Raw genomic sequence first — 15,928 nt, 5'->3', positions numbered from 1 at the left:
GACTGGGAGATTACTTCTTCTCATCCTTCTAATGGAGTGATAATCTCTTGCAGCTGTTCTTGATCTCTGTGGTCTCTGGCCTCTGCTTTATCTGCTAGTCTTCAGGATTAGGTTCGAGTCAGGTGATAATTATTAACTAATCTAAGGTTTCTGGTTGGGTTCGGGTCTGGTTCAGATCAGGCCGAGATGGGCCGGGCCTAAGAATTATGGCCCGTGCAGATCTCTAACAAATGGGGCTTATAGCTGAAGTTGGCTCTGCCACAGTTTTCCAAGTTTTGTGTATTTGCATATGTATTTGTGTTGTGTTTAATTACAGTTACTATGTACTCTTATGTATTAGCCTGTATATTATTAATTTGTAAATATGACATGTACCATAGCATATATAATGAGACAGTGGATGTAATACATGATTATGCTTATTGTGTCTCCTGAAAAATGTCGTGTTTTGTTCACACAAAATAAATAAATAAATTTTAAATTTAATTGCAGCTATAGTGCATCTCTCTTGTTTTCAGTACACATTCACAGAGTACCTGAATACAATTGAAGCGTCAGCTGGAACAACGTTGTAAGTTACAAAATTTTCATTCGGTGTGTTTCCGTGTAATAATGTTGTATGTCATGTTACCTTGCTATACTCCTTGGCTTGCAACTGTCCATCAATGCAGTACGTGAAATTTGTCCACTCAAAAGTTTGCTACCCTCATAAGAACAAAGTTGTACGCATATACACATTTTTGCAGCTCCTGTAAATTTTACCAAATATAATTTATAACGTTGTTCCAGCCGACGCTTCAATTAATGTGCCTCTTGAAAAATGTTGTTTTACCATATTTTGCTTATGTAAAATAAATTTGAATTGCAGATACAGTGCATTTTTATTGTTTTAAATAGCCTACAGTGTACCTGGTCATAATTTTTAAAATGTATTTATCAAACCTTTGTGTTTGAATCATCTTAGCCTGTTAAGACATCACTGTGAGGGATCCAAGCAATAAAATATATATAAAAAGTAACGATATGAATATGTTTGCATACATGAATCACTAGGCCTAGCGTGAATGAAACAGCTCCCTTGCAAAACATAAATGCCAATTCCAAAACTTTCAGGAAATGAAGAAAAACTGTCACGTCTAAAATTTAATAAACTGTTACAGTTTGTTAAATAATAATACTGTATATAGCAAGCATATCTTAAGTCTGATTAATGAAATATGTTAGGCCTACTCCTACTGGTGAGCGATATATGCAAGGAAGGAGAAGGGAACTTGGCACCCTACCACATTATCTCCTGACAGTTGTCTCATGAGCAGACATCGGATTCTAGGGCAAATGCCTATTTTGTTTCTTTAGGAGAAAAGTAAAAATAATTATTAATATTTGTGTTTCATGGAAATTGAAAGGTATTCAAAGAGTTTTATAGTGCCCTAAAATGTCCTAAAACGGTTATTAGAGCCTAATTTGTTAATATTCGCCTAAAAATGCCTAACTCACTGTAAAGTTTCGCATTTTACTCTTACTTTTTATAATTTATACATGCATTCACTGCGAAATTTAAGGCATTTAAAAAGTGGAAAGTTTGCTTCACACCGGCCATGAAACCATTGATAAAGGAAACAAAATGTTTTGAATCTCACGACACTCGCAATAGATTTCACCGAATTTAACATGTTTGGAGGCATAAATGCCGACAAAGAACCAACCTTAGTTTTGAAGCAGGCAACAATCACAACATGTGCTGCTACCGATTCAGAGATATTCTATATTATAAAAATGACTGTTTTCGGTCTGAAACCGATTAGCTGTACTGCCCTTCAGAGTGTCATAAAATCACAATTTTTGGAGAAAGAGTGTTTTTGAAATACTTATGAAAAGTCGTAAAACTGCGAATTAATAGGGTAAACCATTACAAAATATTTAAAAGAAAGGCCCTCCTAGTGTTAACACTACCAGGAAATGCAACAATAAGTGGAACTTTGTATTTTTGTCCAATTGAATCTCAATAACAACGGTTCATTTGAATGCTCGTTAACAGTTGCTCTTTCCCTCACCTTATTTGTGTTGAGAAGTTTTGAGCGGTAGGACGTTTTCCTGTGAAGTTTAACGCGATAATGCCGAAAAATATAAGTGCAAAATCTACATTGATCCGGCAATGGCTAACAGAATATTCAGAATTCACTTATGATGGAAAAATAATATTCTGCAAGATTTGTAGTAAACAGGTATGTAACAATAGTTGAAATATATAAATTCTATTAATTTTAATGAGTAGGCCTATAATATTTATACATTGACTGAGCTATCCTGAGGTATAATTCTTTTTAAGACCACTACACTTTAACCTTTTGAATTCTCCAGTCAAACGTATGTACTCATAATATTCAGATCTTCCTTACAACTTTGATAGCAATTGCCGGGATGATATTCTTATATTCTAATTGCTTAGCTGGCAGCTTTTCACGCTACTAATTTAGCTTCTTCTGCATGAAAGCGTGTGTGAAAGCAGTGAAAGATTGTCTGAATGACTCACGAGTGAAAAACGATATTGCCTACATAACATCAAACTTTTCTTTCATACCTGCAAGCATTGAACAATTAGAAAGTGAAAAACAATCTCTTTGTAGCCAAATAGCAATAGTAAAGGAAGCTCAAGTGAACATACATTCTGCTTTGGGCGAAACTGGGAAAAAAGTTAAAAATAAGAATGTAGGATTTTCATTGTTGGAAAAGGTATCAAGAGTGATATCGGGGGAAAGTGTAAATGTTCCAGTAAGTATTGATGTTTCTATTGTACCTAATTTAAAATTTGCGCCTCTCACATCAGTTTCGGTTGAAATAAGTTTTTCTGCTTTCAAAATGATTCTCAGTGACAAAAGGCAAAGGTTAACTGTGGAGTATTTAGAAAAAATTCTGGTGGTGTACTGTGCAGATAATTATAATAAAGTCTGAGCATGGAACTGAATTTCAATAACTTAAAATGAGTAATCTTGATATCAATAATCATTATTTCATTAGTTTCAATATATTAAATTTGTGCAGCTCTGTTTATAAATATAATATAGTATCCTTTTTTAATGTTTAAACATACTTTTTTGTGCGTATTTTAGTGTATAACTAAAAATTTCAGTGAAAGAAATAAGTATGATACCTTGATGTGCCTAAAATGCCTATTTTCATTAAAATAGAGCCTAATTTTACAAATTTTGAGCTTATTTTAGGCGCCTAAAACTGCAATTTTTAGTGCCTAAAAATCCGATGTCTACTCATGAGTGATGCCTTATTGGTATTCCAATCTATCTTCGGAGAGTTGACTAAACAACTAGCAGACACAAAATGAAACAGTTCTAGGAAAACTTTAATCAAGACCTATAATATATACATAAAACCTGTATTAAAATACTATTCAGAAGTATTCGTAACAGCATCAAAAAGAGACAGAATCCCTTAGGGGGGGGGGGGAATAAGCCTTGCACTTAATTACTGGAGCAAATAAAACTACTCCCAATGAAGCATTAAAAGTCATCACTTCAATTAAACCAAGCAGCAAATGCAGCACTAGCTCGATTGACAACAGTTCCTGCTGTAACTTCGTGGACCCCACAAAAATCTCCTACTGTTGTCAATGTTCTCCCAGTGGCATAGAATCTCAATACCAGTAGTAGTTGGTCCATTGGAGGTAAGGCATTATTTCTGGAAAAATGTATAAACAATGAGATTTGGTTACAACTTTACCGGTAAATCTTTACAATAGCGTTACCAAAAGAAGGCAAGGACTCCCTACAGGATAGCCTGGAAGAGAGAGGTTTGGATGTAGTTTTGACATTTTTTTTTAGACAATTGTAAATATATGCAAATCATACTAACCTGTCACTAACTCGATCTTACGAAAACTTGTCTTTTCCCTTTAATTAGTAAGAAAACACAGTAATGAAATGAATGTGTTGCCCTTCCCTGCCGCCTACCCTTCTATCTCGATAGAACGATCCCGCCTACCCGTACCTCTCCACCGCACTCCACTTTCACAGCAACTTTCCACCTTTATTTGGGAAATTGGTGTCGGCACTCAATTTTTCTTTCGTTTATGGTACATATGACTTGACTAGAACCGAAATATGTGAATACAGTTGTATCTTAATGTGGTAACGCAATTGTGAAGAAATGGTAGTTTACCATATAAAGGATTTTGATATATTATATACTGTTATTATTTTTTATATAAAAGTATTTTGAAACTGTTATTATTGTAGGTTGCCATATATTATTATATCAATCACCTTCATACCTTGTAAGTGCAACAGAACACCTGTATGAAGCAACATTCTAACCTCACTTCTACTGTATTACAGGTTACTGTACTTCAAAGTAATTATTATAGTGCTATTATATACAAAATATTGATGTAATACCTACCGAAATAGTGTAGCTTATTATTAACTGTGTACTTACGAGCTGTGTCTTGTTTCAGTTGATAATTGATTTCATGTAGTAGGTTTCGTTATTCGAAACTGTCTAAAAAATTTCTCGTCATCCCATTCTTCAAAATTATTTGGACGGGGCCTAATTCGTTTTGCTGTTCTGATATAACGAAGCATCTGCTCCAGAACTTATCATCAGAATCAGTATCAAAATTAAATTGATCCTTCAAATCACCAGCTGTACAACGTGCAGCCATCTTGATTTCAACACCGAGTTCCAACCTCCGGATAACGCCAATCTGCTACTCTGCCTCCCGGATTGCTAATCTGGAAGTTTAGCCTCCAGATTGCACATAACCAAAAGTCGTAGTACGCAATTACAACCCAACTTCCGGATAAATATGCCATCTGCCGGATAAGTTTAAACTAGAACTTTATCCGAGAGTCGTAGTACAGGCCCTAAGTATTACAAACTCTTTGATAAATACTTATACATTGGTGGAATGGGATAAGAGGACCTGACTAACAGCTGTTCGACAGCGACCTCTAGAACCTTGCTTAAAACGAAACAATGGCGACATCTCGACCACGCACTGGCAGTATCGTTTGTTTCTACGTTTAGGTTACTTTTTCTCGCGTTTAATTTGGAGAGCACTCCAGTCGGAAAAATTCAAATAGTCTCTGAAATCTGGGACTTACCTCATGGAAAAAAGTGTTCATACCTTTCGCCTGTGGATTTAGGTTTGTACAGACTTACCTCCAGGTAAGTCTTTGCGTGCATGGGACCCTTTAAAGTGTAGGCCTACATATTTGCAAATTCATTCCTAAGTAAATATAGTGAAAAGCTAGAATGTTTTAGAGTTACCAATGAATTATTTTAAAACGAATGAGGGAAAGGCATATTGTACACAAATTGTTTTCTCACTATTTGCGATCCGACTGAAACCTTTGACATTAAACAATTATCGATAACCATTTAAACTAGGATATATTTAGTCTTAACATAATGCTATGGAACGCGTTTCGGATGCAGCAATTTCGAAGCAAAGGAGCCAAAAAAATGTTGCCCATTTTGAGTGACAGTAGCCCTATACATACATGACGTCGATCTACAGATCTGTTACGACAAGGTCCCGATGAGTGAAGTAAGGAACCAGCTAGCGGTCATATCCAAAGGAAAATGGGAAAGTGAATGGTCAGCTACCTCCAAAGGTACTCTAACCAAGGCGTTCTTCCCTAGTGTCCAAGATAGATTGAAATTGAAGATAGAAGTAACTCCTAACTTGACGACTCTGTTGACCGGACATGGAAGACTCAACGCATATTTTCATCGATTTAAAATCAAGAATAGTGCGACATGTGTTTGTGGGGATGGGGATCAGACAGTGGATCATATTATTTATGACTGTACGAAATTAGGAAAGGAAAGAGAAACACTAATCCAGTCTATACATAAATGTGATGGGAAGTGACCTGTGGACAAGACAAAATTAGTGAAAAGTTATGTAAAATATTTTATAAAGTTTGCAAATAGTATAGACTTTGAACAACTACAGTAGGCTTGCTAATATATAAGGATAAGTTATTTGGGAAGATAAAGAGGTTAAAAGTCAGAATTAAGTGATAAGGGTCCAAAATAGGTTACTTATATTCTGTAAATAAGCTAGAATATTAGAGGATATAATTTATCTGAAAATAGGCTCATCAAAAAGATAGTAAATATGTAAATACTGTAAATATTTCAATGCTAGAATATATAAATAGATTCTTGTACTTCATAGGTTAGGAATATGAAAATAAGTTAGATTAAGAAGTACCAATATTATCTTGGCAGTTACACATAGTAGATGAACTACACTAATCCATATTTAATCTAGAACGGCAACATAATAATATATAATGTAAATGGATTATGTACTTGAAGGTAAACCTAGGCACGTAGTATTACTTCTCATTTGTAATGGAACATGCTGCTCAAAAAAAGGTACATACATACATACATACATACATACATACATACATACATACATACATACATACATACATATATACATTCATACATACATACACAACGACTTAAGGTTATATTGAGATATGTATAGCATTTACCAATCAATGCGTTATTTTGACAGAAAATTGAATGGCTGATATATAGACCACTGTCTTAAAGTTGACAATATATTGAGAGATTAAAAGAATTTATTGACTTTAATTTTTAATTTTGGTAGGTACCTATTATTATTGTTATATACCCAGTACTATATGTATGAGTACTTGCAATGCAAAGAATTGGTCAGTTGAAAGGTTTTGTCATAATAATGTGTAATGGAAATAAATTATCTCAATGCAACCTTCGAAGGATGATCCTTCTATCCGCACTCCTGCGAGAGAGACATATAAGTCATCCTCACTCCTGCGAGAGAGACATATAAGTCATCCTCACTCCTGCGAGAGAGACATATAAGTCATCCTTACTCCTGCGAGAGAGACATATGTCATCCTCACTCCTGCGAGAGAGACATATAAGTCATCCTCACTCCTGCGAGAGAGACATATAAGTCATCCTCACTCCTGCGAGAGAGTCATATGAGTCAGATGGTCAGCAAGTTGCATTTACACCGCGCAAGACAGTCCAAAATCAACTCAAGGCAAGGCTGCACATGAAATCTCTATTGGAGGGATATAACCTCTGCTTCCTGCCGTGAATCGAATCCAGGTCACATCTAATAAATTGTCATGTTGATAAATAAGTTTTCGGTTTTGTTTTATCTGTCTACATTATTCCGGAATGATTTGATGCGGGACATGGTACGACCTACTGCTATTTTTATACAAGAAAACAGATGTTTTCTGAATCAAGGCCTGTGCGTGAAGTCATCATGCATTCTTCTACTTATAATATCACATTTCAAGAACCAACTGCTTTGATGTTTTTTTTTTCATAATTGATGTATAAGAGTATTAACAAATAAACGAATAATTTTTACCTTATCTGGTTATTGTATAATGGAATTTGAATTGCGAATAGTTTTGAATTCTTTTCTTGAGACTGATAATATAGATGCGTTCTCTCCTCAAAGTTTATGCTGAAATTATGTAAAATAAATAAGTCTACCGACTTAATTTATAAATTGTACTGTTTAAAGTACAGTAGATATTGTATATTTGGTATACTTTGTCCTTCAAGGCAACCCCTATTTTAGGGGAAGTTTGTAATAAAAATATGTAATTTATTCTAACAATTTTGCATAAAATAGCTATGTGTGTACTGTAATAATTTCTGAAACGTTATACTTTCGAAAATCGGCATTAAAAAGTGACATGAATGTTAAATATCAACTTTGCTAATTTTGTTCATTCACTTGCAGTTATACACCATTGTACTTTATTAATTTCTCCGAAACACAAAACGAATAGCTTTTTTTTATTTATTTCTTCATCTCACACAGATGACCAAATTAAAAAAAAAATCATTACAATTTATTTTGAGTTTCCCTCCATGTTGTGTTTTCCAGTAAGCATCTATACAATTTTTATTGAAATTATTTTATTTCATATTTTTCATTTTCGAATAAATTGACATGTAGGTAGTGAATATGAACTTAGTCTGTAAAATAGTTAGCTGTTCATACACACGAAAAACACTTTTAGTATCAAGGGGTAAAAACTGATACTATATTTCCAAAGTCTCGAAATTTGTATTTTGTAACATTACAATGCTTGTTGTAATGATAAAATAAAAAAGTTTACACATAATTGACTCTGTCTATGTAAGATTAACAGATCTGCAACCACAACAGTTTCATATGTTGATACTGAAGTGACCAAATACATAAGAATTTATGGACAGAGAAGGAAGTGAAAGCGAAAAATGTTCTTTAGGGGTAGGCCTACTATTCATAGACATTTCGCAGCACGCGCTACGAGCGTACTAAGCTAGCCCCGGCTATCCACTGGTTACTAGTACAGATTTCAAATCATATCCTATCGCTAACACTGGTTTATGAATACGAAAAATGCTGATCATCCACCGGAAGCCCGCGCTAAAAATGTCGTTGAATACGGCCCCTAGGTGTTTACAGTTAATGCATGTTATCAGCACTTAAATAGCCACTAAGCTCATGTTTCGCACTGTCATCACATTTATCGTCTTATGGTGTGAAAGGTTATGTTTAAAATGTAATAATTGTTATTAATGATTACTATCAGTGGCATCATGATAGTCTCCGCAGTCTCGTAACGCGGTGTAGCAACCTCATAAATTTCCGTTTGTTGTTATTATACTAGTTATAACGACAAAGTGTTGTGATGCCGTAAAAAATATATTTCGAATTTTTCCTACAAATATAGGTTCAGTGTCTCTGATAACGAAAAGGTCGTATACTTGCCGTCTGTCTGTCCGTCTGTGTTACATCAATATTTCTCCTAACCTAGTGGACGCATTTTGTTCCTATTCAGCATCTACGAGCAATTGATCTGGCTCCATTGATTCAGATGAAAAGGTTTTAAATATTAAGGATTACCTTCTCTGTCGAAATTGTATTTGATCAAGTAAATATTATCCGAACTTTCACTACTTGTATTGATAAATTAACATCTACTTAAACCAGATCAAAAGTTGAACATCATGAACCAGTATATTTGCCCATGGATTGTTTGTTCACATCAAAGTACTCCATCGAACAAAATTAAGAAAAAGTTTTTACATGAAATTGATAAAATTATTCGTACGAGTGTCAAGGAGATCAAAGATTTACCACATGACTGTCCGACCTATAGACCTATGCTAATTACTACGAAGCAACTTCGTGACTTTGGAATAGTTAAAGTTGAATGGGAAGCCCATCTGCATCACTACAACATTGCTAATCGTCTTCTCAAAATAAACGATGAACACCATTATTGTAGAAATTTCGAAAGTGAAAAACGAGAAGCTCTTCACAGCTTAAGAGATGAATTGCAGCGGAGATCATTTGAACAGTGGAGTGGTGTCGTCGCGCACTAGAAGGAAGAGTGGAACTTAGGCCTAGACGGAAGATCCGAAATGTAACTCTTGGATCAGTGACAGAAAGGCATTATCCTCCTCGGAGTGGACTAATGCCATCAAGATATTCAATAACGTATCAGCAGTACGATCAGTTCCTGGTCGTTCCTTGACAGACCAGCCGGGATGCTAGGAAGTCGAAACGCTTAGTCATGTGTTGGGCTACTGTCCAAAAGGGAAATTATTATGGAACATACATCACCAAAGAGTTCAAAGTTTTATTTCAACCAGTCTTCATAAGGCACAGGGAGAAGTGTACGAAGAGGTTTTGTAGGATTTCCATGTCTGTATTTATGTTATTGTATGTATGGTTAACATTAGTTATGTGTTCGGCATATGTAGACGTATTGTGTCCTCTGGTTATTGGTTTAATGTGTTCTTTGTAGCGTGTTTGGAATGATCTGCATGTCTGTCCAATGTAGAACTTGTCGTAACTATTACATGTGTGTTTGTATATGCCTGTGTGGTTGTATTTATTTGTTTGTATTGTTTGTGTGTTGAGGAGTCTTTGTAGTGTGTTTTCTGTTCTGCATGCTATGTTGTATTTCTGCTTTCTGAATCCAGTAGGCTCTGATGATGTATGTACCGAAACAGCTGTAAGCCCACGTGCTTAAATATATAACACTAGTAAGTTGCCCATTTATCAATCTTCTGTAATAAAGTGTTAAAAGTAGTGTACGCAAGACTCCAGATGGAATAACTATACATTTGGAATAATGCATAGATTTTAAATTATAGGTTTTCGTTGTGATTTTGTTCAGAAGAAAAATTTGGCGTTTTCCGTCAAAAAGAAGACCCTTTGCCTTTCATGCAGTACGTGCAATGTTGTATCTCTCACTTAAATGATGAATACATCTACTGTAGATGGACTTCTTATCGTCATTGCTCCTGATGTTTTTTAAACGTATTGTCATACCTAAAATGAAACTCCGTTGATTGTGTCGCTCGATTGCCACTATGTCTGCTCTTCTTGTTGACCTACTTTCTATTAAAAAATGAACCTCTTCGTACACTTCTCCCTGTGCCTTATGAAGACTGGTTGAAATAAAACTTTGAACTCTTTGGTGATGTATGTTCCACAATAATTTCCCTTTTGGACAGTTGTGGTCTTGACAGTGGTGAATATCGTAGTGGTCGTGGTCGTCGTCGCGGTCGTGGCGGTGGTGGTGCTGTGGACGTGTTGGTGTTGGTCATGCTCATGGCGTTAGTCGTCGTCTTGGAGATTGTCGTGATGGTGGTGGACGTGGTGGTGGTGGTGGTCATCGTTGTAGTGGTGGTGGTGTTTGTGCTGGAATTGTTCGTCGTGGTCTTCTTCGTCGTCATCATATTGATCGTGGTGTGGAATGTGGTGTTCGTCGTGATCGTGGTAGTTGAGTTGGTCTTCGTGGTCGTCATCATCTTCCTGTTCGTCATGTTGGTCGAGTTGGTGGTTGTGGTCGTGGTCATGGTGGTGATCGTGGTGTTAGTGTTGGTTGTGGTCTTTTCCGTCGTGGTGGTGTTGGTCTTAGTGGTGGTCTCTGTGGTGATGGTGATGGTCGTGGTGGTGGTATACGTGGATTTGGTCGTCGTCTTGATCGTTATCGTTGTCTTTGTCGTGGTGGTTGAGGTGGTGGTGGTGGTAGTCGTGTTGGTCGTTGTGTTTGTCTTCATGGTGTTGTTGGTATTAGTTGTGTTGGTGGTGGTCGTCGTGGTTGTGATGCCGGTGATGGTATTGGTCATGTTGGTGTTGGTCGTGATCGTTGTCGTGTTGGTCGTGGTGGTGGTAGCCGTCCAGGTTGTGGTGGTGGTCGTCGTCGTGGTCGTGGTAGTGGTCGATGTGCTGGTCCTTGAGGTTATGGTGGTGGTGATGGTCGTGGTCGTGGGTGCTTGTCGTTGTGGTCGTGACGGTATTGGTGGCCGTCGTGATCTTTGTTGTCGTGGTCTTATTCGTCGCCGTCGTGTTGGTCGTGGTCGTGGTGGAGGTAGTCGTTCAGTTCGTAGTCGTGATGTGTGTCGTGGTGTTGTTTGTGTTGTTGATGGTAATGGTGGTCATGGTGGTGATGAAGTTTGTTATGGTAGTCGTGGAAGTAGTAGCGTTGGTCGCGATGGTGGTCGTCCTAGTGGTCGTGGTGATGGTGATCGTGGTATTGGTTCTGGTTGTGGTTGTGTTACAGGTGGTTGTCGTCGTGGTGTTGGTCGTGGTGATCGTGTTCGTGGTCGCTTTGGTAGTGGTGGTGGTGCTGGTAGTAGTGGTGGTAGTCGTGTTGATCGTGTTGGTTGTCTTCGTAATGGTGCTGGTTGTGATATTAGTTGTATTGGTGCTTGTGCTGGTGTTGGTGGTAGTGGTCGTCTTCGTCGTCGTCGTATTGATCGTTGTGTGGGATGTGGTGTTGGTCGTCGTGATCGTGATAGTTGTGTTGGTCTTTCTGGTCGTCATCCACGTCGTGTTCATCATGTTGGTCGAGTTGGTGGTTGTGGTCGTGGAGGTTGTGGTCATGGTGGTGGTCGTGGTCATGGTGGTGGTCGTGGTCATGGTGGTGGTCGCGGTCTTCGTCATCGTGGTGGTGTTGGTCTTGTTGGTCGTCTTTATGGTGATGGTTTTGGCCGTAGTGGTGGCATACGTGGATTTGGTCGTCGTCTTGTTCGTCGTCGTCGTTTTCGTGGTGGTTGTGGTGTTGGTGGTAGTTATTTTGGTCGTGGTGGTTGTCTTCGTGGTGGTGAAATTAGTTGTATTGGTGGTTTTGTCGTCGTGGTGGCGGTGTTGATGTTGGTTGTGTTGGTGTTTGTCGAGGTCTTGATGGTGGTGGTCGTGGTCGTGTTGGGTGGTGGTCGTTGTGGTGGTGGTGTTGGTCGTGGCGTTGGTCGTGTTTTTAGCTGTGATGGTGATGGTGTTCGTCGTGATAACGTCGTCGTCGTGTTGGTCGTGGTTGTGGCCGTTGTGTTGTTCCTGGTGGTCGTGTTGTTGTTGATGGTCGTGGTCGTGGTGCTTGTCGTGGTGGTCGTTGTCGTGGTAGTGGTCGTGATGGTGATGGTGGCCGTCGTCTTGGTGGTGTTGGTCGTAGTCGTGTTTGTCGTCTTGGTCGCCTTCGTCGTCGTCGTGGTGATAGTGGTGGTGGTGTTGGTCGTCAAAATGATCGTCGTTGTGGTCGTAGTCGTCGTGATGTTTGTCGCGGTGTTGTTGGTTGTGGTGGTCGTGATGGTATTGGTTGTTGTTGTGGTAGTCGTGAAAGTAGTGCAGTTGGTCGTAATGGTGTTCGTCGTAGTGGTCGAGGCAGTGGTGGTCGTAGTAGTGGTGCTGGTCGTGGTGGTGGCATTGACGGTCGTTGTCGTGATGTTTGTGGTTGTGATTGTGTTCATGGTCGTGGTGGTGGTGGTAGTGGTGGTCGTAGTGGTGTTGGTCATTGTCATTGTCGTCTTCGCCATTGTCGTGGTGGACGTGATGGTGTTTGTATTGGACGTCGTGATGGTTGTGATCGTCGTCGTAGATTTGGTCGTGGTCGGCGTTGTCGTGGTGGTGGTCGTGTTGATCGTGGTTTTGATCGTGGTAGATATCGTCGTGGTCGTGGTCGTCGTCGCGGTCGTCGTGGTAGTGTTGGTCGATGTGGTTGTGGATGAGGTCTTGGTGATGGTGGTATTGGTCGTCGTCGTTGTGATCATGGTCATGTTGGTTGTCGTTGTTGTCGTGGTGGTGGTGGTGGTGGTGGTGGTGATAGTGGTCATGGTGATGGTGTTGGCAGTGGTCGTCGTCGTGGTAGTGTACGCACTCTGAGAGTTTACACGGGTCCGCCGCACCGCGGCGCTGTTACTGCTATGAGCCTGACTCGGAAGGAGTTCAAAGTACTTGTTATGTTGAATGTAATCCTTTTTAAAAGCAAATTTCTTCCATTTAACCCGGCTATTCGTAACTTGAGAAATACCTTTAGAGTCTCTTATTCACAATTAATAGTCTTCTATCAGGTAATACTATCATGAACATTCGTAACAGAAAGTACAATGGGATCTGAAACGTTGTAAAAGCAATATTATAAGTTCAGCATTTAAATAATCTTTTCGTAACAAGCTGCGAATTCAGGGACAGAAAACCCTACAAAATATTAGTAAATAAAGAGTTGAATGATATTTTACGTGCCTATAAATGAATTAAGTTACTCACCATGATTACGCCTGCTACCTTTGAGAGTTTGCGAGATGACTTGGCGGATTTACGAGCTTGTAATTATCTTCGAATTTCCTTTGTCCTGAAGAAGAACCGGCACTTTAAATAGTGGTAGACTAATTTAGTAATAATATCCATTATATGTTCTCTGCATCAACCTGTTTCCGAAGACTGGATCGAAAGAGCGTCAATGGTGTCAAGATAGAAGATGTGATCCTACATTGCACTTTCTGAGCTAATCTTTTCTTTAATTTTCAATTCTGTTTGAAGAAGTACGTCATATACAGCTTGGGAGGGATGGGTTAAAAAACTGACGTTCCTACCGGATTGGTAGTCTTCGATTTGGGTGAGAGCTGCACAATGTTTAGACCTATTACATTCCTGTCAAAGGGCACAGAGGGTACACGCAATAAAATTAGAGGAATGATTTACGACATAACCGGCCACATAATACACCAAACATCTGTCAATCAACGCAGGAGGAGTGGTATCCACCAACTCGAATACAGCATTTTTCCAGTCTTGACCATGCATTTTTTCATGAATAACATTTTTTTTCTTTTATACAAGTTTCTACAAACTTCTTAATTGTCTTGTCGCGTAATTTCACATTTCGCGCTAATGTTTCGCATTTGATTCACAAACGATGTGAGTAGTTCATGAGAATTTCCAGCAATACCCTGCGAGGTTACTACTAAGCACTGCTATAGCAGACGCAAATGTGTTGGTTGTAGTTGTGAGAAACTGAAGAAAATCAGTAAGGAATTTGTGATCAGAAAAGTCTTTATGAAGAGCCTTAGCAGAAATGTGTGAATATAATGCGCCGACAATACAGTTTAAATGCCTTGTAAATACTTCAGTGCCCTCACTGCCTTCGAAACCCGATGATCCTATTTCCCGATAAGATTTGAGGCCTTTGTCGACATTGTTGCTGAAGAGTTGGAAAGCGAGTCTGGAATCCATCCTCTAAAAGGACGAAGGATCTAAATTCGGCTTGGGAAAAACCCTAAGACCGGCACATCCAGATAAATCTTCCTTAAAAAGTCTCCTATAAAAACTGAAATTGATGTTTTTCTCTTTGCAAGAGAGTTCAATTTTATCATGGAAATAATTATTTCTTATGCATTTCAGTATGTGCACAATATCTGAGAATGCCTCTATCTTTCTAAGACTTCCAGGCCTTTCTATTTGTTTGACTGCCATCATAAGTGAAACCGACTACTCTCGCCCCAACTGCTTCTAATTGTAGTATAACTTGTATAAGAATTTAGCGAGAATATCACCTGGAGTGGCGTTTCTGCTAGCGTAAATAGCAATTGGTTGAATCTTGCATAAATGGCATAAACATCAATACTAATGCATGATTTGCTAATTGATTTTTTTGGACATCAGTCGTGAGATCTCCGAAATCAACAAATACGCCCATTTTAAGGGAATAATTATTAAATTGAATGTCTTCTCTGAGTTTGTCCTCATCGAATATTACCGCTCCGCAACGTTTATTTTCATATATTTAATCATTTCGGTAAATTAGGGAAAATGTGAGATAGAGCTCCTGGTTGTAATTTTCAACACACTCGCGGTATTGCTGTCTTATGACTTTTTATATTAAAACAGCCTGATTGGTTATTTACCGAAAGCTGCCTATTTTTCCGCGAAATTGCTCTGACCCATTTCCCAAACTTATTTTTTTTTTCTTTGGGAGATGAAAAGAAATGCCTTGTTACACTATTTCTACTGTATTCCGATCTAAAACCCGGAACAAAACAGTACGGCATTTTTGTAATTATTTAAACCACCACACTATATTCTTTTGTCACTGGTTACTTCAAAACACAACAAATTGAAGACAACTACATAACTCTCAACAACAATGCATATTAACAACTCTTAGAAACTTTCATCATTAAACGCGCGAGAAATATATTTTCGAGGTGTCTGACTTCAGACAACAGATGGACCCTAGCGATCGAAGCGCCACTAGTTGTCAGGTCCGCCACCGACAATGAGAAAGCATAGAAGTGCGTACACTATTTCTTCTATTCGTCCTGATTAGATTAACGTATATAAGATTGTAATTTTGTATTGTCGTGATCATTAAGACTTAAACTCAGAACTTTGTAAACTCTATTAATTTATTTCAACGTTATTCAGACTAAAGGCTGGTCCACAATAAATCGGGAACGGAAACGACAACGAGAACGAGAACGGAAACATTGTTAACATAAATGTATTTACAAAATACATATGTAAATATGAGCATTCACAATTAACGAGAAGCTTATCCGAGCCCGGGAACGGGAACGTAAAAATTAATTATGAATGCTCAAA

The 15,928-nt window shown here is 38.3% G+C and overlaps 1 protein-coding gene and 1 long non-coding RNA gene across 2 annotated transcripts in view; one reads left to right on the top strand and one right to left on the bottom strand.

Annotated features, from left to right (window-relative positions):
- Positions 1–15,928, top strand: part of LOC138700465 (glycine receptor subunit beta-type 4-like) — a 94,417-nt gene that overhangs the window by 13,094 nt on the left and 65,395 nt on the right. The window lies entirely within an intron of this gene.
- On the bottom strand, positions 3,338–4,874 carry LOC138700446 (uncharacterized). Its single transcript, XR_011332348.1, has 2 exons — positions 4,450–4,874; positions 3,338–3,693 (listed from the first exon to the last, which is right to left on the bottom strand). It is a non-coding gene; the product is annotated as an uncharacterized lncRNA (long non-coding RNA).

Source organism: Periplaneta americana, chromosome 1 (assembly GCF_040183065.1).
Source record: "Periplaneta americana isolate PAMFEO1 chromosome 1, P.americana_PAMFEO1_priV1, whole genome shotgun sequence".
In the NCBI taxonomy this organism is placed as follows: domain Eukaryota; kingdom Metazoa; phylum Arthropoda; class Insecta; order Blattodea; family Blattidae; genus Periplaneta; species Periplaneta americana.
The sequence above is the reverse complement of the archived record's forward strand: the minus strand, read 5'-3'. Positions and strand labels throughout refer to the sequence as shown.